This window comes from Bombina bombina, chromosome 11 (assembly GCF_027579735.1).
Source record: "Bombina bombina isolate aBomBom1 chromosome 11, aBomBom1.pri, whole genome shotgun sequence".
In the NCBI taxonomy this organism is placed as follows: Eukaryota; Metazoa; Chordata; class Amphibia; order Anura; family Bombinatoridae; genus Bombina; species Bombina bombina.
The window spans coordinates 144,914,966-144,928,373 of NC_069509.1; the positions used below are offsets into that span (position 1 = coordinate 144,914,966).

At 39.4% G+C, this 13,408-nt stretch overlaps 1 protein-coding gene across 1 annotated transcript in view; it reads left to right on the top strand.

The window, feature by feature from the left end:
* The window catches only part of TTYH3 (tweety family member 3), a 443,816-nt gene that overhangs the window by 48,117 nt on the left and 382,291 nt on the right, over positions 1 to 13,408 (top strand). The window lies entirely within an intron of this gene.

A 13,408-nucleotide genomic window follows, 5' to 3' on the forward strand; every position in this document is an offset into this window, starting at 1 on the left:
ATTGTTTCTAATTACTGATAACAACTGCTAGACATTTTAGGTTTTTACTGACTTTATGACAGTGGCTAGCTTTGGTGACTGCAGACTTAAAGGAACACTCAAGTCAAAATTAAACTTTCATTATTCAAGTAGAGCATGCAATTTTAAACAACTTTCCAATTTTTTCGATTAACAAAATGTGCACAGTCTTTTTATATTTAGACTTTTTTTAAGTCACCAGCTCCTACTGAGCATGTGCAAGAATTCACAGAATAAGCGTGTATGCATTTGTGATTGGCTGATGGCTGTCACATGGTACGTGTATGCATTTGTGATTGGCTGATGGCTGTCACATGGTACGTGTATGCGTTTGTGATTGGCTGATGGCTGTCACATGGTACAGGGGGGGTGGAAATAGACAAAACTTGTAAAATTGTTAGAAAAAAAATCTTCTACTCAGTTAAAGTTCAATGCTATTGCATTGTCTTGTTATCTTGCATTTGTTGATTATGCAAATCTACTGTGTTGACTGGTCCTTTAAAGGGATATGAAACCCATTTTTCTTCTTTTATGTTTCAGATAGATCATGCAATTTTAAGCACTTTCTAATTTACTCCTATTATCATTTTTTTCTTTGTTCTCTTGGTATTTTTATTTGAAAAAGCAGGAATGTAAGCTTAGGAGATGGCCCATTTTTGCTTCAGCACCCTGGGTAGTGCTTGCTGATTGGTAGCTACATTTAGCTGACTCCTAATCTTACATTCCTGCTTTTTCAAATAAAGATACCAAGAGAATTAAGACAAATTGATAATAGGAGTAAAATAGAAAGTTGCTTAAAATTGTTGCTCTATGTAAATCATGAAAGAAAACAAAATTGGGTTTCATATCCCTTTAAAGCCTAGATTAGCTCCTCCAAATGAGGCAAATCATGAGTGTAGTTTGGCTACTAAAAAATAATTACAGTAAAAAGGATGTTTATTTTAAATACATTGATCTATATGTTATTCTATAGCAACACAACAAAAATGTCTTCTAATTACAAGGTGTTTACTGTCCCTTTTTAAAGGGACACTGTAGCCAAAAAAAATATTTTGTGATTCAGATAGAGCATGCAATTTTAAACAACTTTCTAATTTACTCCTATTATCAATTTGTCTTCATTTTCTTGTTATGTTTATTTGAAAAGCAAAAATGTAAGTTTAGTTGCCGGCCCATTTTAGGTGAACAACCTGGGTTGTCCTTGCTGATTGGACAGCACCTTAAAACAAGTGCTGTCCATGGTTCTGAACCCACAATTTGCTGGCTCCTTAGCTGAGATGCCTTTTCAAATAAAGATTGCAAGAGAATGAAGAAAAATTGATAATAGAAGTAAATTAGAAAGTTGCTTACAATTACATGCTCTATCTGAATTATGAAATAATTTTTTTGGCTACAGTGTCCCTTTAATGATAAACTCAGCTGTTTGTTTACACGTGCCAAGGATCTCTGTACAGCTCAGGCAACTTGTTTACTCAATGAGTCAATATTTGCCATTGTTCTGCCTGACCTAGACCTGCAAATTAGAAAGTAATTATAACAGCAATGTGACAGTTACGCCCACAGCATGACACAGTGAAGTATGATTCAGAATTCTGTGAGAGTGGACTTTGGTTTATTTTGTTTTATGGGATGGCTTGTGTATATACACCAGTGGTTGCCCTCTGGGAGCCGCCCTGTGTGATTATCATGTGATTATCAGAGGCTTCCTCTACAGTCCTGCTATATTTATCTCTTCCAGGGTAAGGAAATAGCATCCCGTATTTACATATCTTCAGTTTTGCAGACGGCCTGTCCGGCTGTCACTCTTTCTGTTTAACCTTTCTCTTTTTTTTCGGAATATAACTTACTCACAAACTAGGGAGCCTAAAAATACGGAAGAGAGGAGCTTAAATTAGAACGGGTGGTGCTTAATAGCTCACCCTATGGGATGGTACCCACCCAGGGTACAGACTCTTTCTGCCCAATCTGTGCTTTCCACCAAGAGAACTTTCCTGTATATCAACCTGACCCCATCCAAAAGCACAGTCCAGTCCCGATATACCAGGCAATTCTCATCTGAACAAAGCGTTGTACAGCTAACCCTAGATGTACATTTCGGCCTACTCACAAACTGCCCATGATCTGCACAGCCATGGCCATTAATCATCCAACTGTGTCCCAAACCGCTAATTTATGTCTGGTTCACTCACTGACTTTACCATCTTCTCTGACTGTCCTTACTAGGATTGCCATCTCAGCCATGTTTTCCTGGATACTTATGAGTTACTCATGCTGCAGGGTGTGCAGAGGGTGGACAGCACTATTCATGTTGCTCCCTGCAGCATGTGTAACTCATAAGTGTCCAGCAAACATGGCTGAGGTAGCAACCGTATATGTAACCCATATGGCCCATGTCTACTTTTCAAGGATTTTTGTATGGCCCTCGGGACCAGTGAGTAGAAAACAGAGATCCATAATTTGTTGTTGAAAAAGCAGCTGCACAATTATTAGGGGCCAGATTATTTAAAACTTTTAGGTCTTGTGAGATGTCATCTTAAAGAAAAGTTGCAAGTACGATGAAGCCTTGTGTATTAATTCTGTAAGGGCAGTTTTTACCTTGAGAACAGTCTCGCAGAGGGGTGTTTCCTACATATATGTGAAGGTGATGCATACGTTAAAATGAAGCTCACCAAAAAATAAATCGCAATTTAAAAAAGTTGTATAAAACAAATACATTAAATATTGAAATAAAAATAGAAAGTAAAAATTGTATTGTTTTTGCAAAAATTTGTATTTTGTGGGGAAATAAAAATTCTTATTGAAATTATGCAGGAAAAAACTAAAGTGCACAGTAGAAATTGTAATAACACTGTACTGCACATGTGTAAACTAATTCAATTTTCATGGTTTAGAAAGAGCATGCAATTTAACTGTTCATTTTACATCTATTTTCAAATTTAATTCAGTCTTTTGGTATCCTTGGTTGATAAGTTCAGAAGCCGCAATGCACTGCTTGGAGCTAGCTGGAGATTGGTTGTCTTTTTATCGTATTGTTTCTCCATTGTACTGTTATTCTTGTACCCATGGGCAGCGCTGCAGAATCTGTTGACGCTTTATAAATAAAGAATAATAATAATACTAGCGATGTGCATTCGGCTGTGTCGTTAAAGGGACATTAAACACTTACTGAGATGTAATATAAAATGATATATTGTAAAGTATTTTAAATATTCTTTTCATTATTTATTTTCTCTTATTTTCCTGTAATTTCATTCTGACAATCGTGTGCGTTTCAGTTCCTGAAAAAAGAAGTGGCAGTGCCGAACACCGTTCTATTCCACACAGCCATGTGACCTATTTATGACTGTCTCTAATTGGACTCAGCTGAGAAAGAAACCTAAGTTACATCATGGCAGCTCCCATTGTTTTATAGACACTAAAAGTTTGCACTTATTTTGTCAATATTTAAACAACTAGTTAAACTTTTTTTTTTTTTTTTAAAAAATACATCTACATGTTATTCTCAGACTTTTCTTTTCTTTGACTGCATCATTCTATCTTGCATTTATTTAGTGTTAAATGTCCCTTTAACTGCCGAATGCGGAAGAAGGCGGCCGCTCGCAGTATGTCTCTTTTCCGTGCCGGATAAGTGAAACACCATAAGATCTGGATACACATCCCTAGTGGCTACACATAGGCATATTGTCATTGGCTTATTGTCATTGGCTCACCAGATGTGTTGAGCTAGCTCCCAGTAGTGCATTGCTGCTCTGGACCTGACTTTTAACTTTTGCAAGGGTTAAACACATATTTAGAATATTTTATGATTGCTTGAATTAAAGGAACACTAAACTCAAACTTAAACTTTCGCGATTTAGTATCAAAATGTCTTTTTATATGCACACTTTCGGAGGCACCAGATTTTACTGAACATGTTCAAGATTTCACAGTGTATATGTATATGCATTTTGTGATTGGTTGATGGCTGTCACATGGTGCAAGGGGAAGGAAAATCGAACTAACTGAAATTTATCAGAAAAAGATCTACTACTCATTTAAAATTCAGGCTAAGTGCTTTTGCATTGTCTTTTTATTATGCATTTGTTGATTATGCAATTCTATTTTATTGGTCCTTTAATTAGAACATGTTCTTTTCTTGTACTGCTATGTCCCTTTAATGCAGTCTTTAAAACTGGAGATTGTTATCATTATTTCTATTAAATTGAAAAAGGCTAAGGAAAATGAATATTTTAACCCCACTCTTCTCTTACAGGAGGGTGCTTTAAACGGATCATTATAGCTCATAAATATTGTAATTGAAGGCAAACTGAATGTATATGCATCTACTCCCAGTGCACCTGTAAATTATGCCATAACCTAAAGGCTTGCTGATCCGAGCCTGAATGAGAGGCTGTAGCACAACTGAGGGGGAAGGGTGCGCTTCATTTTATGGATTATCTGGTAACTAGTAGAAGTCTTATGGTCACAGTTTATCTGGAACAAATGTTCTTTAGATATATTCTGAGCAAAATGTCCCTTTAAAAGGACATAATAGTGAATGGTAAATTGCTCTAATACACTAGAACATTTGATAGTGAATAAATGCTTGCCCCCTAACATTACATTAAACACCTCTTTCTTTGTGTAAAATTGTGTTTATCCCGCGCTCCCTAAGAGGTAAGAAAGCAAATGTTGTAAATCAATTAGCATTTTGCAGCATTTTGAAAACCTAGGTTACAGATTTTGCTTTTTGGTCTCAGCTAGAGAACGTAGAACACAGCAAAAATGTTACGCAAAATCATGAGGTATTTTATGTCCCTTTTAGGTATATGCTTAAAGGGACACTAAACCCAATTTTCTTAAAGTGAATGTCAATTTTGATGAATTAGTGCCCGGTTTTTAATAATTCTATTAAAAACAAGGGGACTTTAATTCATCAAAATTGGCATTTCACATGTTTTCTTCAAAAACGTACCCTTTAATCCTGGCAGCCGCTCCAGCACTGCCTCCGCCCGTCGCAAGCCGTCTTCGCGGGTCCAAAATGAGCAATCCGGCTTCCTCCAATTATGGCGTTGCATCAGGCCGGATTCGTCATTTCTGACGTCGCAGAGGCTTCCGATGGCTGGGGGGAATCGCTGGAGTATTAAAAGGTACGTTTTTGAAGAAAAAAAGTGAAATGTCAATTTCTCCAACATAGGTGTGTCCGGTCCACGGCGTCGTCCTTACTTGTGGGATATTCTCTTCCCCAACAGGAAATGGCAAAGAGCCCAGCAAAGCTGGTCACATGATCCCTCCTAGGCTCCGCCTTCCCCAGTCATTCTCTTTGCCGTTGCACAGGCAACATCTCCACGGAGATGGCTAAGAGTTTTTTGGTGTTTAAATGTAGTTTTTATTCTTCAATCAAGAGTTTGTTATTTTAAAATAGTGCTGGTATGTACTATTTACTCTGAAACAGAAAAGAGATGAAGATTTCTGTTTGTAAGAGGAAAATGATTTTAGCAACCGTTACTAAAATCGATGGCTGTTTCCACACAGGACTGTTGAGATGAATTAACTTCAGTTGGGGGAAACAGTGAGCAGACTTTTGCTGCATGAGGTATGACACATTTCTAACAAGACTTGGTAATGCTGGAAGCTGTCATTTTCCCTATGGGATCCGGTAAGCCATTTTCTTAGTTTTAAATATAAGAATAAAGGGCTTCACAAGGGCTTTAAAGACTGGTAGACATTTTTCTGGGCTAAAACGATTACTTTATAAGCATATTTAATGGTTTATAACTTTGAAGAGTTATTTTAATCTTGGGAATTCTGTTAAAAAAACGGCAGGCACTGTATTGGACACCTTTTTCACTGGGGGCCTTTTCTAGTCATAGGCAGAGCCTCATTTTCGCGCCACTAATGCGCAGTTGTTTTTGGAAAGCAAGGCATGCAGATGCATGTGTGAGGAGCTAGAACCACTGAAAAAGCTTATAGAAGGCATCATTTGGTATCGTATTCCCCTCTGGGCTTGGTTGGGTCTCAGCAAAGCAGATACCTGGGACTGTATAGGGGTTAAATGTAAAAACTGCTCCGGTTCCGTTATTTTAAGGGTTAAAGCTTTCAAATTTGGTGTGCAATACTTTTAAGGCTTTAAGATACTGTGGTGAATTTTGAACAATTCCTTCATACTTTTTCACATATTCAGTAATAAAGTGTGTTCAGTTTAAAATTTAAAGTGACAGTAACGGTTTTATTGTAAAACGTTTTTTGTGCTTTGTTGACAAGTTTAAGCCTGTTTAACATGTCTGAACCATCAGATAACGATGTTCTATATGTATGAAAGCCAAGGTTTCTCCCCATTTAAATATATGTGATAATTGTGTCATAGTGTCCAAACAAAGTAGGGACAATAATGCCATAGATAATGATATTGCCCATGATGATTCCTCAAATGAGGGGAGTAAGCATGGTACTGCATCATCCCCTTCTGTGTCTACACCAGTTTTGCCCACACAAGAGGCCCCTAGTACATCTAGTGCGCCAATACTTATTACCATGCAACAATTAACGGCTGTAATGGATAATTCTATTGCAAACATTTTATCCAAAATGCCTACTTATCAGAGAAAGCGCGATTGCTCTGTTTTAAACACTGAAGAGCAAGAGGACGCTGATGATAACTGTTCTGACATGCCCTCACACCAATCTGAAGGGGCCAGGAGGGAGGTTTTGTCTGAGGGAGAAATTTCAGATTCAGGGAAAATTTCTCAACAAGCTGAACCTGATGTTGTAACATTTAAATTTAAATTAGAACATCTCCACTACTTAAGGAGGTATTATCTACTCTGGATGATTGTGACAATTTGGTCATTCCAAAGAAATTATGTAAGATGGACAAGTTCCTAGAGGTTCCGGTGTCCCCTGATGCTTTTCCTATACCCAAGCGGGTGGCGGACATAGTAAATAAGGAGTGGGAAAGGCCCGGCATACATTTTGTTCCTCCCCCTATATTTAAGAAATTATTTCCTATAGTCGACCCCAGAAAGGACTTATGGCAGACAGTCCCCAAGGTCGAGGGGGCGGTTTCTACTCTAAACAAACGCACTACTATTCCTATAGAAGATAGTTGTGTTTTCAAGATCCTATGGATAAAAAGTTAGAGGGTTTGCTTAAAAAGATGTTTGTTCAGCAAGGTTACCTTCTACAACCAATTTCATGCATTGTTCCTGTCACTACAGCTGCGTGTTTCTGGTTCGAAGAACTAGAAAAGTCGCTCAATAAAGAATCTTCGTATGAGGAGGTTATGGACAGAGTTCAAGCACTTAAATTGGCTAACTCTTTTATTTTAGATGCCGCTTTGCAATTAGCTAGATTAGCGGCGAATAATTCAGGGTTTGCTATCGTGGCGCGCAGAGCGCTTTGGCTAAAGTCTTGGTCAGCGGATGTGTCCTCCAAGACCAAATTGCTTAACATCCCTTTCAAGGGTAAAACACTGTTTGGCCCTGACTTGAAAGAGATTATTTCAGACATCACTGGGGGAAAGGGCCACGCCCTTCCTCAGGATAGGTCTTTTAAGGCTAAAAATAAGCCAAATTTTCGTCCCTTTCGCAGAAACGGACCAGCCTCAAATTCTACACCCTCTAAGTAAGAGGGTAATACTTCTCAAACCAAGCCAGCCTGGAGACCGATGCAAGGCTGGAACAAGGGTAAGCAGGCCAAGAAACCTGCCACTGCTACCAAAACAGCATGAAGTGTTGGCCCCCGATCCGGGACTGGATCTGGTGGGGGGCAGACTTTCTCTCTTTGCTCAGGCTTGGGCAAGAGATATTCAGGATCCTTGGGCGCTAGAAATAGTTTCTCAAGGTTATCTCCTGGAATTCAGGGAACTACCCCCAAGGGGAAGGTTCCACAGGTCTCAATTATCTTCGAACCAAATATAAAGACAGGCATTCTTACATTGTGTAGAAGACCTGTCAAGAATGGGAGTGATTCATCCTGTTCCATTAGGAGAACAAGGGATGGGGTTTTCCTCCAACCTGTTCATAGTTCCCAAAAAAGAGGGAACATTCAGACCAATTTTAGATCTCAAGATTCTAAACAAGTTTTTAAGGGTTTCATCGTTCAAAATGGAAACCATTCGAACGATCTTTCCTACCATCCAGGAAGGTCAATTCATGACCACGGTGGATTTAAAGGATGCGTACCTACATATTCCTATCCACAAGGAACATCTTCGGTTCCTAAGGTTCGCCTTTCTGGACAAGCATTACCAGTTTGTGGCACTTCCATTCAGATTAGCCACTGCTCCAAGGATTTTCACAAAGGTACTAAGGTCCCTTCTAGCGGTGCTAAGACCAAGGGGCATTGCAGTAGTACCTTACTTGGACGACATCCTGATTCAAGTGTCGTCTCTGTCAAAAGCAAGGGCTCATACGGACATTGTCCTAGCCTTTCTCAGATCTCACAGGTGGAAAGTGAACATAGAAAAAAGTTCTCTGTCCCCGTCAACAAGAGTTCCCTTCTTGGGAACAATAATAGTTTCCTTAGAAATGAAGATTTTTCTGACAGAGGCCAGAAAATCAAACTTCTAAGCTCTTGTCAGGTACTTCATTCTGTTCTTCTTCCTTCCATAGCGCAGTGCATGGAAGTAATAGGTTTGATGGTTGCGGCAATGGACATAGTTCCTTTTGCACGAATTCATCTAAGACCATTACAACTGTGCATGCTCAGACAGTGGAATGGGGATTATACTGACTTGTCTCCGACGATCCAAGTAGATCAAAGGACCAGAGATTCACTCCGTTGGTGGCTGACCCTGGACAACCTGTCACAGGGAATGAGCTTCCGCAGACCAGAGTGGGTCATTGTCACGACCGACGCCAGTCGGGTGGGCTGGGGCGCGGTCTGGGAACCCCTGAAAGCTCAGGGTCTATGGTCTCGGGAAGACTCTCTTCTCCCGATAAACATTCTGGAACTGAGAGCGATATTCAATGATCTCAAGGCTTGGCCTCGACTAGCAAAGGCCAAATTCATAAGGTGTCAATCAGACAACGTGACGACTGTTGCATATATCAACCATCAGGGGGGAACAAGGAGTTCCCTGGTGATGGAGGAGCATCCGGGGGAGTGGGAACTCCATTCGGAAATCTTTGCCTAAATAACTCAATTATGGGGCATTCCAGACATGGATCTGATGGCCTCTCGTCAGAACTTCAAGGTCCCTTGTTACGGGTCCAAATCCAGGGATCCCAAGGCGACTCTAGTGGATACAATAGTAGCACCTTGGATCTTCAACCTAGCTTATGTATTCCCACCGTTTCCTCTCATTCCCAGGCTGGTAGCCAGGATCAATCAGGAGAGGGCTTCGGTGATCTTGATAGTTCCTGCGTGGCCACGCAGGACTTGGTATGCAGACCTGGTGAATATGTCATCGGCTCCACCATGGAAGCTACCTTTGAGACAGGACCTTCTTGTTCAGGGTCCATTCGAACATCCGAATCTGGTTTCCCTCCAACTGACTGCTTGGAGATTGAACGCTTGATTCTATCAAAGCGTGGGTTTTCAGATTCTGTTATAGATACTCTAATTCAGGCTAGAAAGCCTGTAACTAGAAAAATTTACCATAAAATATGGAAAAAATATATCTGTTGGTGTGAATCTAAAGGATTCCCATGGAACAAGATAAAAATTCCTAAGATTCTTTCCTTTCTACAAGAAGGTTTGGAGAAAGGATTATCTGCAAGTTCTCTGAAGGGACAGATCTCTGCTTTATCTGTTTTACTTCACAAAAGGCTGGCAGCTGTGCCAGACGTTTAAGCGTTTGTTCAGGCTCTGGTTAGAATCAAGCCTGTTTACAGACCTTTGACTCCTCCCTGGAGTCTTAATCTAGTTCTTTCAGTTCTTCAAGGGGTTCCGTTTGAACCTTTACATTCCATAGATATTAAGTTATTATCTTGGAAAGTTCTATTTTTGGTTGCTATTTCTTCTGCTAGAAGAGTTTCTGAATTATCTGCTTTGCAGTGTAATCTACCATATCTGGTTTTTCATTCAGATAAGGTTGTTTTGCGTACTAAGCCTGGTTTTCTTCCAAAAGTTGTTTCCAACAAGAATATTAACCAGGAAATAGTTGTTCCTTCTCTGTGTCCGAAATCAGTTTCAAAGAAGGAACGTTTATTACACAATTTAGATGTTGTTCGTGCTTTAAAGTTCTATTTAGAAGCAACAAAAGATTTTAGACAAACCTCATCTTTGTTTGTCGTTTACTCTGGTAAGAGGAGAGATCAAAAAGCTACTGCTACCTCTCTCTCTTTCTGGCTAAAAAGCATTATCTGATTGGCCTATGAGACTGCCGGACGACAGCCTCCTGACCGAATCACAGCTCACTCTACTAGGGCTGTGGCTTCCACATGGGCCTACAAGAACGAGGCTTCTGTTGATCAGATATGTAAGGCAGCGACTTGGTATTCTCTGCACACTTTTGCCAAATTCTAGAAATTTGATACTTATGCTTCTTCGGAGGCTATTTTTGGGAGAAAGGTTTTGCAAGCCGTGGTGCCTTCCGTTTAGGTGACCTGATTTGCTCCCTCCCATCATCCGTGTCCTAAAGCTTTGGTATTGGTTCCCACAAGTAAGGATGACGCCGTGGACCGGACACACCTATGTTGGAGAAAACAGAATTTATGCTTACCTGATAAATTACTTTCTCCAACGGTGTGTCCGGTCCACGGCCCGCCCTGGTTTTTTAATCAGGTCTGATGAATTATTTTCTCTAACTACAGTCACCACGGTATCATATGATTTCTCCTATGCATATTCCTCCTTTACGTCGGTCGAATGACTGGGGAAGGCGGAGCCTAGGAGGGATCATGTGACCAGCTTTGCTGGGCTCTTTGCCATTTCCTGTTGGGGAAGAGAATATCCCACAAGTAAGGATGACGCCGTGGACCGGACACACCGTTGGAGAAAGTAATTTATCAGGTAAGCATAAATTCTGTTTTTGATGAATTAAAGTGCGCTTGTTTTTAATAGGATTATTAAAAACCGGGCACTAATTCATGAAAATTGCCATTCACTTTAATTCGGAGAGAGCATGTGTTTTTAAAGGGATACTGAACCCAAATTTTTCTTTCATGCTTCAGATAGAGCATGGAATTTTAAGCAACTTTCTAATTTACTCCTATTAAAATTTTTTCTCTGTTTTCGCAGTATTTTTTTTTAATTTTTAGTATTTGTATTGAGGGTGAAAATGTTTACAGGCATAACATGCATGGTACAATCTTCAATACAAATATTTATGGCATATTTGAGAACATATAATGCTCCTAAGACAAAAATAAAATAACTTTCCCCCTCTTTTTCTCCCCTCATCTTAACGTGGTAGATCACTATTGAATCTTAGATATGAAAACAGTATTTTATAGGGGTTTAACATAAAGCGTAAAAGCGGTAATATAAAATACACAGAAAATTGCATCTCTTAAAAAATAACAGTGCTGTATGAGCTTTCCTATTTAAAGATAGACAATGCAGAATCACTAACTAGGTACTCATTTGGCAGATATAAACATTAATATAAATACAATCAAGTTGAATAACGGCGGTGTATAAAAGAGAGAAATAACCACCTGTTAACCCCTTAATGACCACAGCACTTTTACATTTTCTGTCCGTTTGGGACCAAGGCTATTTTTACATTTTTGCGGTGTTTGTGTTTAGCTGTAATTTTCCTCTTACTCATTTACTGTACCCACACATATACCGTTTTTCTCCCCATTAAATGGACTTTCTAAAGATACCATTATTTTCATCATATCTTATCATTTATTTTTCTAACTTTGACCCCAAAAATCTGTTACACATCTACAACCACTAAAAAACACCCATGCTAAATAGTTTCTAAATTTTGTCCTGAGTTTAGAAATATCCAATGTTTACATGTTCTTTGCTTTGCAAGTTAGAAATAAATACAAGTAGCACTTTGCTATTTCCAAACAACTTTGTGTCTGCCTTACATGTGGAAACTTCAACACTTTGATTTTAGGAACCTGTATTTTATCTATATAAGTGTATTTAAAGGCATTATGAAAGTAGCAGTGCCCACTATGCAAGGTTAGGAAAAAGTAAATATACAAGGCATTATTCAGGGTATTTTAGCGCGGTAAATAGAAAAAAAACCACATAATATAAACTAAGTAAACACAGATATTGTTTTAACCATCATAGATGTCATTAAACTGTAACAAAGTGCTCCATATGCTTAATGATAAATTTAAGGAGAGGACATTTTTGGTCAGGGACAGTTCCTGGTGCTTTGTAAAGGTATATTTAACCCCTTCCGTGAACTGCAGGGAAGTATGCTGATTTATTAAGAAAACACTAAGAGAACCTCTTTGGTATATTGTCAGTATTATTGACGATGTTAACTTATATTCTAACCTCATAATTATAACATTGCTAAATATAATATAAAAACAAGCGTTCTATAGCAATAGATGAAACATGGCTAAACAACTCAGAGTGTATTCAGATCTCTCCCTCAATTTTTGTAACTCACATGTCTTCTTCTAGACAAAATAAGGAATAAGTGTGGTATTCCGCATTGCAGTGCACAATCGATAGTTATACCACATTAAAAATGTCAGTCCTGCTCATGCTAGTCTATGGGAACAGACAAAAAAAAAAAGATCAAACTCGGCTACAACATTTTTGATTAACATAACGAGGCTGAACCTGATTTTTCTAGGTTGTTACAAGTCAAACTTCTATTACCCTGTGTGGTTTTCATTCTTGTTGGTGGGTTGCCTGTAGACAATTGTTATCTTAAGATGATATTTGCTGCATTCCGGGATTCCCCCCCGAGCTCCCGAAAGGGCGTCATCCTGAGTGCTGGTCTGTCTGTCGGCAGTGTCCTAAGGGCATGTAATTGGGCTGGCTGTGTGCAGCTGTCTGGGTGTCGAGACCGCGTTGGAAGCCAGAGTGGTGCGAGGGATAATCTGCTGTTGCGTGCAAACTGATGGCGAGACGATCTTCTGCTGAGTTGGTATGGCTTGGAACAACGTTTGTGAAGAGATTGCAGGAGTATCTTTGTGCGCCACTTTCTTCTGTAGTGGAGGCGCCACGGGAGTGCTCATGGCCGCAGCGCCATCACCCTAAGAGGTTGTATCTAAAGTTTTCTCTCTGTAATCTCTGTTTTGTGGTATTTGAAACGTGTGAGTCTATTAGGAAATCCCACAGGGCTCTCTTTAGTAGATCCATAAAGCGAGTTTCTAGCCTTACTAGGTAGCAGTCTATGCGGGTTATTGGATCGTACTCCCTCTCAGCGGCCATGCTTGTTTTATGACTATGAGGTGTTTGTAAGCTGTAGTTTCTCTGTTTTACTTAGAGCTTTGTCGTCCTGTGGCTTATTGATAGAGTGATATGTTGATGCTTTGTT